Source organism: Electrophorus electricus, chromosome 21 (assembly GCF_013358815.1).
Source record: "Electrophorus electricus isolate fEleEle1 chromosome 21, fEleEle1.pri, whole genome shotgun sequence".
NCBI classification, from domain to species: Eukaryota; Metazoa; Chordata; class Actinopteri; order Gymnotiformes; family Gymnotidae; genus Electrophorus; species Electrophorus electricus.
The window spans coordinates 8,343,651-8,356,379 of record NC_049555.1 but is presented as its reverse complement, the minus strand read 5'-3'; the positions used below and the strand labels follow the sequence as shown (position 1 = coordinate 8,356,379).

The 12,729-nt window shown below is 36.0% G+C and overlaps 1 long non-coding RNA gene across 1 annotated transcript; it reads left to right on the top strand.

Moving 5' to 3' along the window:
* The first annotated feature begins 36 nt into the window (after positions 1–36).
* On the top strand, positions 37–7,017 carry LOC118240457. Its single transcript, XR_004775429.1, has 3 exons — positions 37–70; positions 396–473; positions 6,761–7,017. It is a non-coding gene; the product is annotated as an uncharacterized LOC118240457 (long non-coding RNA).
* The last annotated feature ends 5,712 nt before the right edge of the window (positions 7,018–12,729 follow it).

Genomic DNA, 12,729 nt, shown 5'->3' with positions numbered 1-12,729 from the left:
GTTTCAGAGGCGTCTTTCTACAGCTCGTGGGGTAGTCTCAAGTATACGAAGAAAGTTATTAAATATAAGGGTATGTTACAAATTATTACGTTGCTATTTTGAAATAACATTTAATAAATAATTTGGTATCAGCTATCTGAAAATGCAGGATAAATAAGTTTTCAATGAAAAACATGGAAAGGCCTACTAATTTGTTAGACCAGTAGTTAGCGTGTAAAGTTCAGTGTTTCATAATATGCTGGCTAGCTAGGTTATATTATTTGTGTTAGGAGTTTTATATAAAACGAGTTTGAACGTAAACCGGTTATTTTTGAGTCATTTTACAGCTTTTGATTTGCATTACAAGTGCTGCTGTAGCCTAAAAACAAGGTAAATAATATATTTGCCTCTCCAAGGAATCCTGTCGTTGGTTTTGCATGTTGAAACCTGGTCCACGTATTTGATCTGATACAAACGAAATGGTCACTTTTAAGGTCAGTTTAATACATTACAAAATGAAAAAACAAACGTCACGAATAGATTCTATAAATTGTACGGTTTGTAATGCAGTGTTCGCGCGGGTATCCTTATGTTTTTAACTCGGGCATGTGACAAAATTGCTCTAATTCGACTTCCCTTAAAGTTAATTTTAATATGGACAAGAGAAAATAAATCTCAAATGGTTGTAGCTTTTCGAATAAAATTGAGAATTATACATACATAAAAGTAAATGCATTTAAAGTTTTAATGAGCAGCATAATGGACATCGCAATTTTATTTTATTCAGTTTGGTTCTCTCAGACATAGGAACAAGATGTAAACACAGACACACACACTCACACACACAGCCTACACAAAGACATTCCGGCACCTGCTCATTATGCTAAGAAAACCTAAAGTATAGCTTCTTCTGTGTGGTAATGTTTTACATTTTTAACATTTTCAAATTACATTACATTCAGTTAAATTCATTTCAGTATTAGTGCAGAATGACAAGGCTCATGTCTCTGGAACTGTTGAATAATATAGGGTTGAGGGGTTGGTATTGTTCAGCATTCTTATGTTACCATTTTGTTTTGCAAACTTAAAAACAAGCTTATTTTGCATGCTGGAAGAGGTAATATTTCCGTGGCAAATAGTTAATAATTAACCCAGATAGAAGTGCTACAAAACTATAAGTTCTGACTTCCCATCTTAAATCTTGTGTTAATTTCACTCACATGTCATCTAAATGCTCTTTTTCTGACATGGAAAAGCATTGCCAAACTGTCAGTTCCTCTCTGCCTTTTCACTAACATGGTCGTACGTGCATTCATGCTTTCTAAATAAGATGTTTATGTACTTATACCTTTGGAAAAAAAAACTACATATATGTAAATTGTAGGAAATAAAGATCATGAGTTTTAATCAGTTTGGATGAGGATGTTACATCTGTTGTAAACTCTTAACTCTCTTAAATTCTCTCATCATCTTGTTTTAAGATTTGAGTTTATAATTCCTTTACAAGTCCATATGTGGTTTTACATGTTGCAAATACCATTTAGGTAGGCTATATCTGTAAAAGACCCTATAGTAATGGATTCTTTATAGCTTTTCTAAAATCAATGGCTCCAAAACCCATGGCAGGGCAGCTCAGCTGGCTGGAGACTTTGGTTCAGGTCATCTGAGCGCATTACAGACTATTGGTATATTTAAGAGGGAACTAAAAACATCCTCTTTAAAACGTTTGTTTGTTATTTAGTTTTACATGCACTGATTTTGTCTGATCTACAGTGCATATCTGTATATTTGTCCCGATTTCTTAATTAATAAACTAGCCACGGTGTTTTATTAATCCTTTATTTATAACCAACTGCAGTTCATTACAGGTTAAATATAGCCTTATAATAAACAAAATGCAGATTGAATTACACTGTGGTACTTTTATCACCTATTTTTTTTATTGAGAAGCAAATTGCATTGGAAGCCTTACATAGTTTCAGTACAAAAGTTGTACTTTACTTGTACATTTACTTGTACAATTTTATAGTTGATATTTTTTAATAGAATAGTCTGTTTCCAAACATGTTAAAAACACTAGTAACCACAGCAGTTGTCCTACAGATAAAATTATACTTGCCCAAATTAAATGGTTTTGTGTTTTGTTTCTTGCAGCTTAGCAGAAAAAAACTTTATCATAAATTAGTTAGAAATACACACATTAGCAGACAATGAGTTGACTGACACTCAGACTAGACAAGAGCACTTTTTAGTTACAAAATGCACAGACAAGACAAACTTAGAGTTGAGTGTTCAAATGAGTGTTCTTTTGATATTGTGCCTATTAGGATAGAGCTCTGGGTTCATAATTAACAAGCCAAAAAGCTATTTTGAAAGCAGTCTGAGACTGTGTCCAGACTTGTTTACAACATTTTGCATAGGTCAGACAAAGAGAAAAACACTCAGGTAAAGCCAAAGACAGTCCATTAACTGCATTTACAGACTCCATTTAGACACCACATCCTAAAAAAAAGAGCTAGAATGAGTAACAGGGTAAAACCTAGACAATATATATTAGACAACGGCCAATACCTTTTGTTTTTCTTATAATTTTCAGATTTGGCAAACTAATGCCTGTTATACTAAATACAATACAGTAAATACACTGACAAAGGAGTGTTTGACAAGAAAAAGATGTACATAAAAAGTGTTTTCTAATTTATTTTTATTTTGAGCATTACATTATACATTTACAGCATTACGACTTACAGAAGTGCTTTGTTGTCGCTGTTGTTATCCATATCCATGTTATCCAGAGTTATACATGTTTTCCAGAGTATGTCTACAGTATGGTAGTATAGTTGTTTCTGTTTGTTTCATTTTTCACATTTACTTTTTTTTTATCTTCTTTACGTTGCATCTATATGGTAGATTTTTTCCCTCAGTTTTTGTGATGTCCGGGGACTCATACTATATCCATTGTTCAGAAATAATAACCCTAGTGATATAATTTAAAATACAGTGATAGGTTAACTGAAGCATTAATGTGAGCTGCAAGTGATGCATTCTATGGGTATGGGTACTTAGTTTTATTAAAATGAAAACCCTAAATAATTTTTGCAGTGCATGCTCATAATAAACAAGAAAATATTAATGTAATTTGCCAAATAGTAATATGGCAGGATAGATTTAAAATGGTAGGAATGACAGCACTTTGAGTGTTTTTCTCAGTGCTATATAGGTTTCTTTTAAATACGAGCTGTTTTGTGGAGATGGCTTTTTGGAGAATCATAGCCAGTACTTTCAAATGAATGAAAAATCTGCATCTCTGCATTTTATAGCATATAGGTTATAGCTTTATCACAGTGATCAAGTACATGACATTTGATTATTTGAATTATGTCAGAATTGTGATTTAAATCTATTTTTCTCAAGTAAATCAATGTCTTGTTGTGTATGTATTGTGAAAGGACTCTCAAAGACTTATTTTCATGAGTGCAAGTCTACAGTTCATCACATATGTGGATCCATAGCTTATAGACCACTTTATTTGACCTTCATTTATAACTGTTCAGATCTGCATATGGAGTTAGGTAGCTTACTAAGCAATAGTTTTCCTAGACATTTTATACTCATATGTTAAACAGTGAGCCAAACCATACAACAGTTAATTTATATTAATATTTATAGATGGACTAACACACACAAAATAACTACAGGGCCCACCTCATTAATAGAGCAAAAATAATTAGTACTTGAGAGAAAATAAATCCAGACACAGACTGTCAGACATATTTCTGTATTATTTCATTATTTTTTATTATTTAATTCCTCCAATGCATCTAATTAAAGCTGAGGTTACTCTAACAACCTTGCTGTGAATAGTGTCAAGCAGAAGAGAGATTGGTTCATTAGAGACATCAGGTTTGACCAATTTTAGTACTCTTGTGTGAGTGTTTTCTCGAGAGATGTTTTTTCCTCACTGTTAGGCCATCCTACCAGAGAAAAGATAAATGTAACATTTCTTCAGGTCTTGATCCCCTAAAGGTTACAAGAAAAGCATAAAATGGGGCAAATGGAAAAATAAAACCTGAGTATGCCATAGTATAATAATGACAATTGCTCTTGAAATGAGTAAGTAAATTAAAAGTAATTCATACAGGTTGTCCTACAGATGCTTGTTATTTTCTAGAACTTCTGATTGGCTGCAAAATATGAGCAGTAGTGTGTGAACAATCTGTGCCAATATGCTGCACTACAGATGTGTAAACAGCATGTTCCTTATAAACATGCTGTCCCTTACAGACTGATACTATTAGGTTGGAACGCTGACAAATAAGGAAACAATATAAGCAGTTGGTTTGCAGATACTAGAAAAAATGAGAACTATGATTATACATGGTGATTGTGAAATGAAATTTTAAAGAAACAATAGATATAGCGTTTCTTACATTACCCATACATGTATGCAAAATATTTAGTCACAGTGTTTAGATCACCTGAAAATGTTTAAACTGCAATAGTATTTTTATTTGTGGTGTTTGTGGTTTGCGAAGGACGTATTCCAGACCTATGTAAACAGGACATGTACTAAAAACTATAAGTGTAATTTGCTATTAAATCACAATGACAAAGTATATTTTGTTTGTTGACGCATTTAATTATATCACAATTGACAAAAAGTTAAATATCATACATATATAATATTTTGTATGGAAGGTAGGTCAAAAACTAATGCAGCAAGTTGCTTTGACTCCTGACTACATATATATATTTTTTTATATATATAGTGGAGATCACATCTGCTGCAATTACAGTTAACATTGCAGTATTGATGCTTAGGCTGAAGGTTGTTGTCATGTCCTTCTTGACTTCTCAGTGTCTATGCAGTGTGCATATATGTCTATATTTTTATCTTGGTTAATAATTCACTTTATATTTAATATACAGACATTACAGCTGTAATATTCCTTACTGCATACAGTACCCTGTTTTCTGCTGGGTAATCCTGGTTGACTCCTGGCAGACAATAAATCTTTTTAGACTTGGCACCTTGAAACATTTCACACAGTGAAATCATATGTGTTGAATTAACTCATGCATAATGTTGAGTTCAGATGAAAGAATTCAGTGTTGTAAGAAGTGATGCAGCACCAGTATTGGTCTTGTGCAACCGTTTAAAGGGTGGCCCTTTTGATCAGGGTCCAGACAGTGTGAGATGTCTCGTGTCTTGGACAGATACGTGATGTTTTTTCCAAAGCTTGCTATGAGTCAGGTTCTCCATAGGCTCATTTAGACTACATCACAAAAAAGATGAGAATGGGAATATAATTGCATCTGTAAACCTTCACTTTCTTACTCCTGGGGGCAGGGGGGTTAACATAAGAAAGTGATCCTCTACTCTCATTAAAATTGGCAGTACTAGGCCATATTCAGGACGTGTAATCAAAATACAATTGAATGTAGTCTAGTTCTATATAAAGGCTACATTAAAATACAAATGCAAAGCTCTAATGCTTTTCTTAAGTAAAATGAAGTAGCTTTGGAATTCTGTAATGTTTCATAAAGGTATATGAAAAAAAATATATATATATATATTTTATTTTATTTTATTTTTTACCAGTGATCAAAACAGTAAATTTAAACAATGACAGAACCATCATCTATGAGTGTAATGATATACAATTACAAATGTAAAGTCCCGTGTGATTCATTTAAACCTTTAAATAATCATATTAAATTAGGGCTGTTACTTTGTTAATTCACTTCTATGTTTGGAAAAGTTGAGACATGCAGCAGATATAAAAGAGAGATTTGGCTACATCAGACTGCGTGTCTTACAGTTTCAGCAAAGGTTACTGCTGTACCGTTCTGCTAGGCCAGACAGGGTGTGGAGGGCATGGCCATGAACACATTCCTCTGTGTTCCTCTTTCTTTGGGGAGGGTGCAGTGCTCATTACTGTTACTTTAATTACTCTGACCAATACTGATAAATATCATGCTTACTCATTAAGACTTCAACATCTTGCGCACCCCTGGATATATCCAACAGTAAAAGAATTAACATGCTTGATTTTGTGGAAACAAAAGGAAAAGTGTAAAATCTAAACTGCAAAAAATGTAAACACAGTTTCTGAGTTTCTTTTTTTCAGAAAGCTCTTGGCTATTATTTCAGATTTTCCTTGATATAGGAGTTACAGAATGCATTAAAAAAAAAAAGTAATATGCACAAGCCTTATAGCCATACAGAGGCCAATATACTGTAACCAAAAGAAACTGAGTACGAAATGAAACAAGCTGGCCACATCTGCGTGACATGTGCAAGAGTCACAATAGGCTGTAGTTCAGTGTTAAAACTAGCGATAGTACTTGTTCCATAAGAAGCAAAAAAAAAAAAAAACTAATTTAAGAATCACGCAGCGGTAAATGTAAACAAATAACTGACATCATCCAATGTCTGTACTGAATGTGCATCCATGACATTTGTACAGGGGAAAAAAACTAAGTAAAAACAAATGTACTATATATTAATGTTAAAGAAATCCTAAAGAATGAAGCATTAAAAAAAAAGGCTGGGTATAATAAAGAAAGCAGTTTCTTTCCAACTCGGGTGTCGCCGTCTCTCCAACCCCCCCACCCCCCTGCTTTTCTTACCCTCAGCACTAGCAAAGACAACAGGTCTGGAATAGTCAGTATACAAATCCAACATGCTGTTGTGACTCATTTATCCTTTTAATGTAGTTAATATACATTTGTAGAGGGCAAATCTGTGTTAGCTGAATGCATTTTTTCTGTTTGTCAGGAGGGGACCGGGGACATGGAGCTGAAACGTGACATGATCCTATCGTACCAGTTCCATATCAGCATTTTCATCTGGGTGGGATATCAGACCTCACGTTGAAAAATAAATGTAATTATGCAGAGGTACATTCTGCTTCTAATGACAATGAGTGAAGTCGATATGTCAACGTAGACATAAACAGATATGAATGCACACGTGATCACACACACACCAACTCACGACTCCCAATTTATGCCAAATGTGTTGCTTTTATTCAATTTCACAAATTACACAAATTGGAAAGCTTGTCACTACACAATAAAATTCAGCTTTTTATTAATTAAATGTGTCCTTCGATTAGTTCATTGTTTCATGGCAAAGCTATTTGTATCCTCCACAGAACAGATTAGATCAGACATTAGACCATGTTTTAGGAAAAATATGATCATCTGTTTTCTAAAGACATGCAGGCTGATTTAACTTCCTATAGAGGATCATGCAGCTGCAGATACCTGAAGTGTCCTATTTCCCTAATCCGATGCTATCCAACTACAAGAGCATGCTCCTACCTACACATTTTATTTTTATATATATATATATATATATATATATATATATATATATATATATATATATATATATATATATATATATATATATAATACGCAACAGTAATGTGATTAGGATTTGTTTCTGTTTACAAATTTACTTTTACATTTGACGGTGTTTGCACATGTATTCTGTAAAATGTTACAATGTTGCACTCCTGTGGAGTAACATAAGTATTAGATTATCACTCTGTGTACACATACTGTACACATACATTTGTCATGTCAACAAAAATGAACTATTTGTTGTCTGTCTTCTAAATTACAAGAGAAAGAGAGACGTCATGAATGGTGTAAAGTCCAGTGATGTGGAGTTCAGGCATGTATTGAGGACAAGACATATCATCTCATAATCTCAATCAGTTCTATTTGTGTAAATGTGAGAAACATGATTGTCAACAGTGAGAAAAGTGAAAGGTTCTTGTATCTTAAACCCGACTTACAATTCTTGCTGTTGGATATATCTGATGTTACCAAATAAGAACAGATTGATGATCTTTTTATGCAAACGTATGGGTGGTACCCTCTTAAAGAGTGTTTAAACGTGTGTGTTTAAGTAAATTTAAGTAGGCTTTGCTAAAGGTTCACTGCCCTCACGGCAGGAGCTGTTACCCCGGCTGGTACTTGGAGGTTTAATTCGAACAGGTATGATCCTACTAGTCCATTTTGAAAGTATCGTCGAGATATTTAGATATCCCCGGTAACAGAGTTGCTGCTTCACTTTAACAAAGCAGTATGCAACAGCACCTGTGCGCGTCACGCGTCTCGGTGCAAAACTCCAGATGTCACGATCAAGATGCAATATTTTCATTGTCCTTTAATAAATGTGTTCATTAATTCATTAGTTTTGTCTTGCCATGTGTAACAGCATATTATGATATAATTAACATGTTTTATACACTCCCAAATACTTGACATTTGGAAAAAGATTTCATATTTGTTAAATGGTTTAGGCGGGGTTGGACGCATCAAACAATGTTATGATGTGTGACAGACTTTGGAGTAGAGAAGATACAAAATACAAAGATGAATAACAGAATACGGTTGGTGTGTCATTTCGCCAAATGGATATCATAGTCAACGACGAGCAGAAATGCGGAGCAAAATTCTCCGGTTCACGTTCTGATATTCGGTGTGTGTGCCCTCCGCAAATGCTTTTTGGGGTAAGGGCTTCCCATTGATAGTTATGAACAGCAAGCCCAGACCGCAAAAAGATTCGTGAAGGACTGCTGAGAGTCCATATCCAGTCGATCTTATACGCGTAAAATGTGACATCCGGGTTGCAGGTCTTGCTTATAATTATTGACAATCCGTGTTCTGTGTGAGGGGTGGCCACACCGGAGCCAAGGGCTCGTCTTGTGCAGTAGACTCCAATTCTAAACATTCATTGCAGAAACAGTCTTGTCATAATGCATAGAATCCCTTCTAGTATAGTCGGTCCCTTTTCATCCCAGTGCAATCCTCGCCAGTTTATCCGAGGTCTGGGACTGTTCCTATCGTAATACTGTACCATATTCTCGTATTCGTGATAAACAGAAAGCTGATCTACTCCTGTCAGTCGATAGATCTGTCGAAGGAGGGGACTTGCTGCGCTCCAGATCACAGTAAATAGAGAGCACTGAAGGATTTCATTGGAGCAAACAAAAAATCGTCATCGACCAATCAGTGTCCTTCTCACACAGGAACCCCCCTTTTTGAAAAAAGAATATATATATATATATATATATATATATATATATATATATATATATATATATATATATACATACACACACACACACACACACACACACACACACAAACTAAAACTCCAACGGTGTACGAAACGTACTAGATAACTGTATATCATATATAGTTTTGTTCAAAAGCAGTTCATACATTCATCGTGTATTTGCTCTTTAAGGAACAAAAACGCATGATCCCTAATGTATTTCTTACGTTTTAACGAGTTTAAGAGGTATACAGCTGAAATACTATTTACTCTAGTAGGTTATCCGTATTCCAGTTTAGTGTAAAGTGTCTGACAGCCAACACTGCCAACGTTAAGCAACACAGCACAAAATTATCCAAATGTACACTTACCAAAGCCACCACCTCCACTAGATCCTAGTCGACTGTAGACAACTCTGCCCGTTCTCTAATCACCAAAGAACAATCTTTCCATGTCTCATGAATTATGAACATCATTTCTCTAAGTTTGCTATATTTGGACACCTCCCCCCCCCACCCCGCAACATATATATACACACACACACACACACACACAAACAAATAAAATCACAAGTGAGCCCACCCCCACAGACGCGCGCGCACAGAGACACACAAAAAACACACAAAAAACTCTCACACTCTCACTCACACAGACACACACAATATCGCTCCCTCACGCTCATACACACGCGCAATGAAACTCCCTCACCCGACAACCCAATACTCCAATTCGTTTCTTTCAATTGGCTCCGGATCCCAAGGTCAGGAGCAAGAGTGACAGAGGAGAACAGAAAGAGCTAACATTTAAAGTATAATCTTCACCGATAGCCACGTTATGAAGAAATGATTAGGATGTCGTTTCATTTGTAAAAGTCTCCAGTCAGTCACGATTCCCTCCATCTGTCTCCGGCACCCAGTGCTTGCCCCTACTGACGCAGCCGACGCGCATTACTCACTTTCGCAGTCACGACTCGCGAATCTGTGTTGTTTCCGATGAAATAGCACGCCAAAAATGAATTATCTAGGATTACCATGCCCATATCTACTTGATACGTTTGGCAAAATATGGAAATTTGGTCTTTAAGTGTTAAACGTGAACCTTTTCCACAAACAAAACATGGGCTACCCACGGTGCTCCTCACAAACCCACAATGCCAAGCACTGACGTTTAACACAGACCGTTTTATTGCAAAGACACCGTACATTTTACATACTAAAAAAGGCGACTAGCCTCAAGAGTCACCACGTTTCAAAATCAGTTTTGCTCGCCCTCCTGTGTCCAGGCGAGATTTGAACAAACAAACGAATTCATTTTGGAACGTTTTAAGATATGTCAAGAGTAATAATAATGATACTAACAATGAAACTTGAATTCGCAAGTTTACTGCAACGTTTCAGCAAGGTTCCTACTGGTTACAATAGAGGAACTTGGGCATTGAATGAGTTATTCAGCACGTCTGATATTCCAAATTGAGCCAGTGGTCTTCAGCTACTTAGGTAAACGTCATTAATGTTCAAACAATGCAGTGCCACCAGCAACGAGTCCATTACCTATAAACAGTATCAAACCTGACCATATTAATCTGCTCGGACAAATGCCTAAGGTGCAGTTAGGCAGTCCCTTTACGCCTTTTAAGAATGGTCCTTAACATAATCCTTTGAGACAGTTTTGAGAAAATTAGACATATCGTTTGGGTCAGACAAGTCGTTACGGGATATTTGCATTTTATGCATTCGATCACCTGCTCAGATAATAGTGCAAGGCACGTCGACATCAATGTGATGGCACCAATAATTTCAGCACATATACAGTGGACAGTTCCAGTGAATCCACGGACATTTAAATAAAAACGTGTCTGCGAAACAATTGCACCCACGGTCCTAACCAGTTTAGTGCTAGAAAGTTTTTCAGTCGTACAGCAATATCTCCATTTCAAGGTTTGAATGATGAGCCTTTTTTTTACTTAAACTGGTTTAAGAGAGCCAACATGTCATTGAGGTTTGTTTCGATTTTCACTGGGTTGCCGAAGTGGTGATTCCCAAACACCGAAAAAATATCAAACTGACTTCCGCGTGAAGCAAGAAGTCACTTCACAAGTGTATTTTCTCATTTTGAGTACAAGATGTGTGGAAAATGACCATAAAAGCTTTAAAATGCTAGCCAGGTAGGTACCAGACCAAGAAAGCAACAACTCTCAAAACAACTTGCCAAGAGGAGGAGAAATATACCATGTATCAGATACATTTGGAAGGGTACATTATCTCTATACGCCAGTGTAATATTTGATAGGCACATTATAGAAATCACAGTTGTACGTGTTTTGTCTCTCCAAACGAGGGCTCTTTCTGAGGGTGATACCCCTGTCTATTTCTAGATCACGATCAAACTCTGTTACTATTTTTAGCCCACTAGGAGGAAAAAAAAGCACCCACAAACACTCCTCGGAGGAATTCTACGTGATCACCGTGACATGCGCTTTCACGACTCTCCTTTAACTGTGTATGCGTTAAATATTCGTGACGCTCGGCTATGTGAAGACTGGATGAGAAATGACCAGGCGGCCATTTAATTTTCTTTATTTACACGACTCATGTACTCGTATCTAATCCAGTATCGGCGTTGCTTTGTCTTTCCCCGTTTTCGTGCTATCACATCACATGAGACTACAACAGACACATGTGTAGGCTCTACATCCATCCATCCGATTGATACTCCCGCCAATAAATCTAGATTATACAATTAGGTTAAATAAAAAACAAGTGAATTTTTTTTCGCCTTATTTTTTTTTTCGGAGTGCGTCAGTTACTAAGCATTGACGTCACGTTTTAGATTCTCCCCCTTCTCCGTTGCCCTGATTATAGACTTCATTGGTCTCGGTAGCAGTTGTGTTGTAGCTGTAATACCGTGATAAACGTTTGCTGAGAACAAAATGCATTATTGTTGCATGAAAACGAGAAAGATTTTATCATGCTGTTATGTTTTCTTTTAAAATTTATGCTCATGTGCGCTCTCTTGCGTTTGGTGTGTGACCAAGAATGGACATACAGACAACATGCTCCTAACACACAAGGGCAATGAGCGAAAAAAGCTATTGCTATTCTTAGTAAGCCTTGATTGATGATTACTTGTTCATCTAAGACACGTATAAGTAGGTATCGCGGTGCATAGCTACTATAAACGTGACAAACAGTAAATTATTAGGCTGCATCTTGACCTGTGTTTAGTTACTTTACATCAACGCAACAGCATTAACCTATATGATTGGACCATAAGATACATTTAGAGGGGATCTTGCAAGACCATGCCTTTATGCTTCTCAGTAAATGAACATACACAAGTAGCATCTGTCTAAACCCGCTAATCTGATCAGGGTAACTGACATGTGAAATACATTTGGCGTCCAAACGTCTCCAGAGGCCGCCTTCTTGCACCGAATCTGCTATTGTTATAGGCCTACAATTGCAACGAAACCAACATACACCAAATCATCGCTTCATCTTAAAATCTGTGCAGTTACATGTAGATTGATTTTAAACTGCAACACCGATTATTTGCTGTTCTAAGTGTAGACTACAATACAAAACATAACTACTTCATAAGTCTTAGTTTTCCTACATACCCTATGCATTGGTACAGAGATTGCCATATATTACAAAAGATAAAACTCGCAT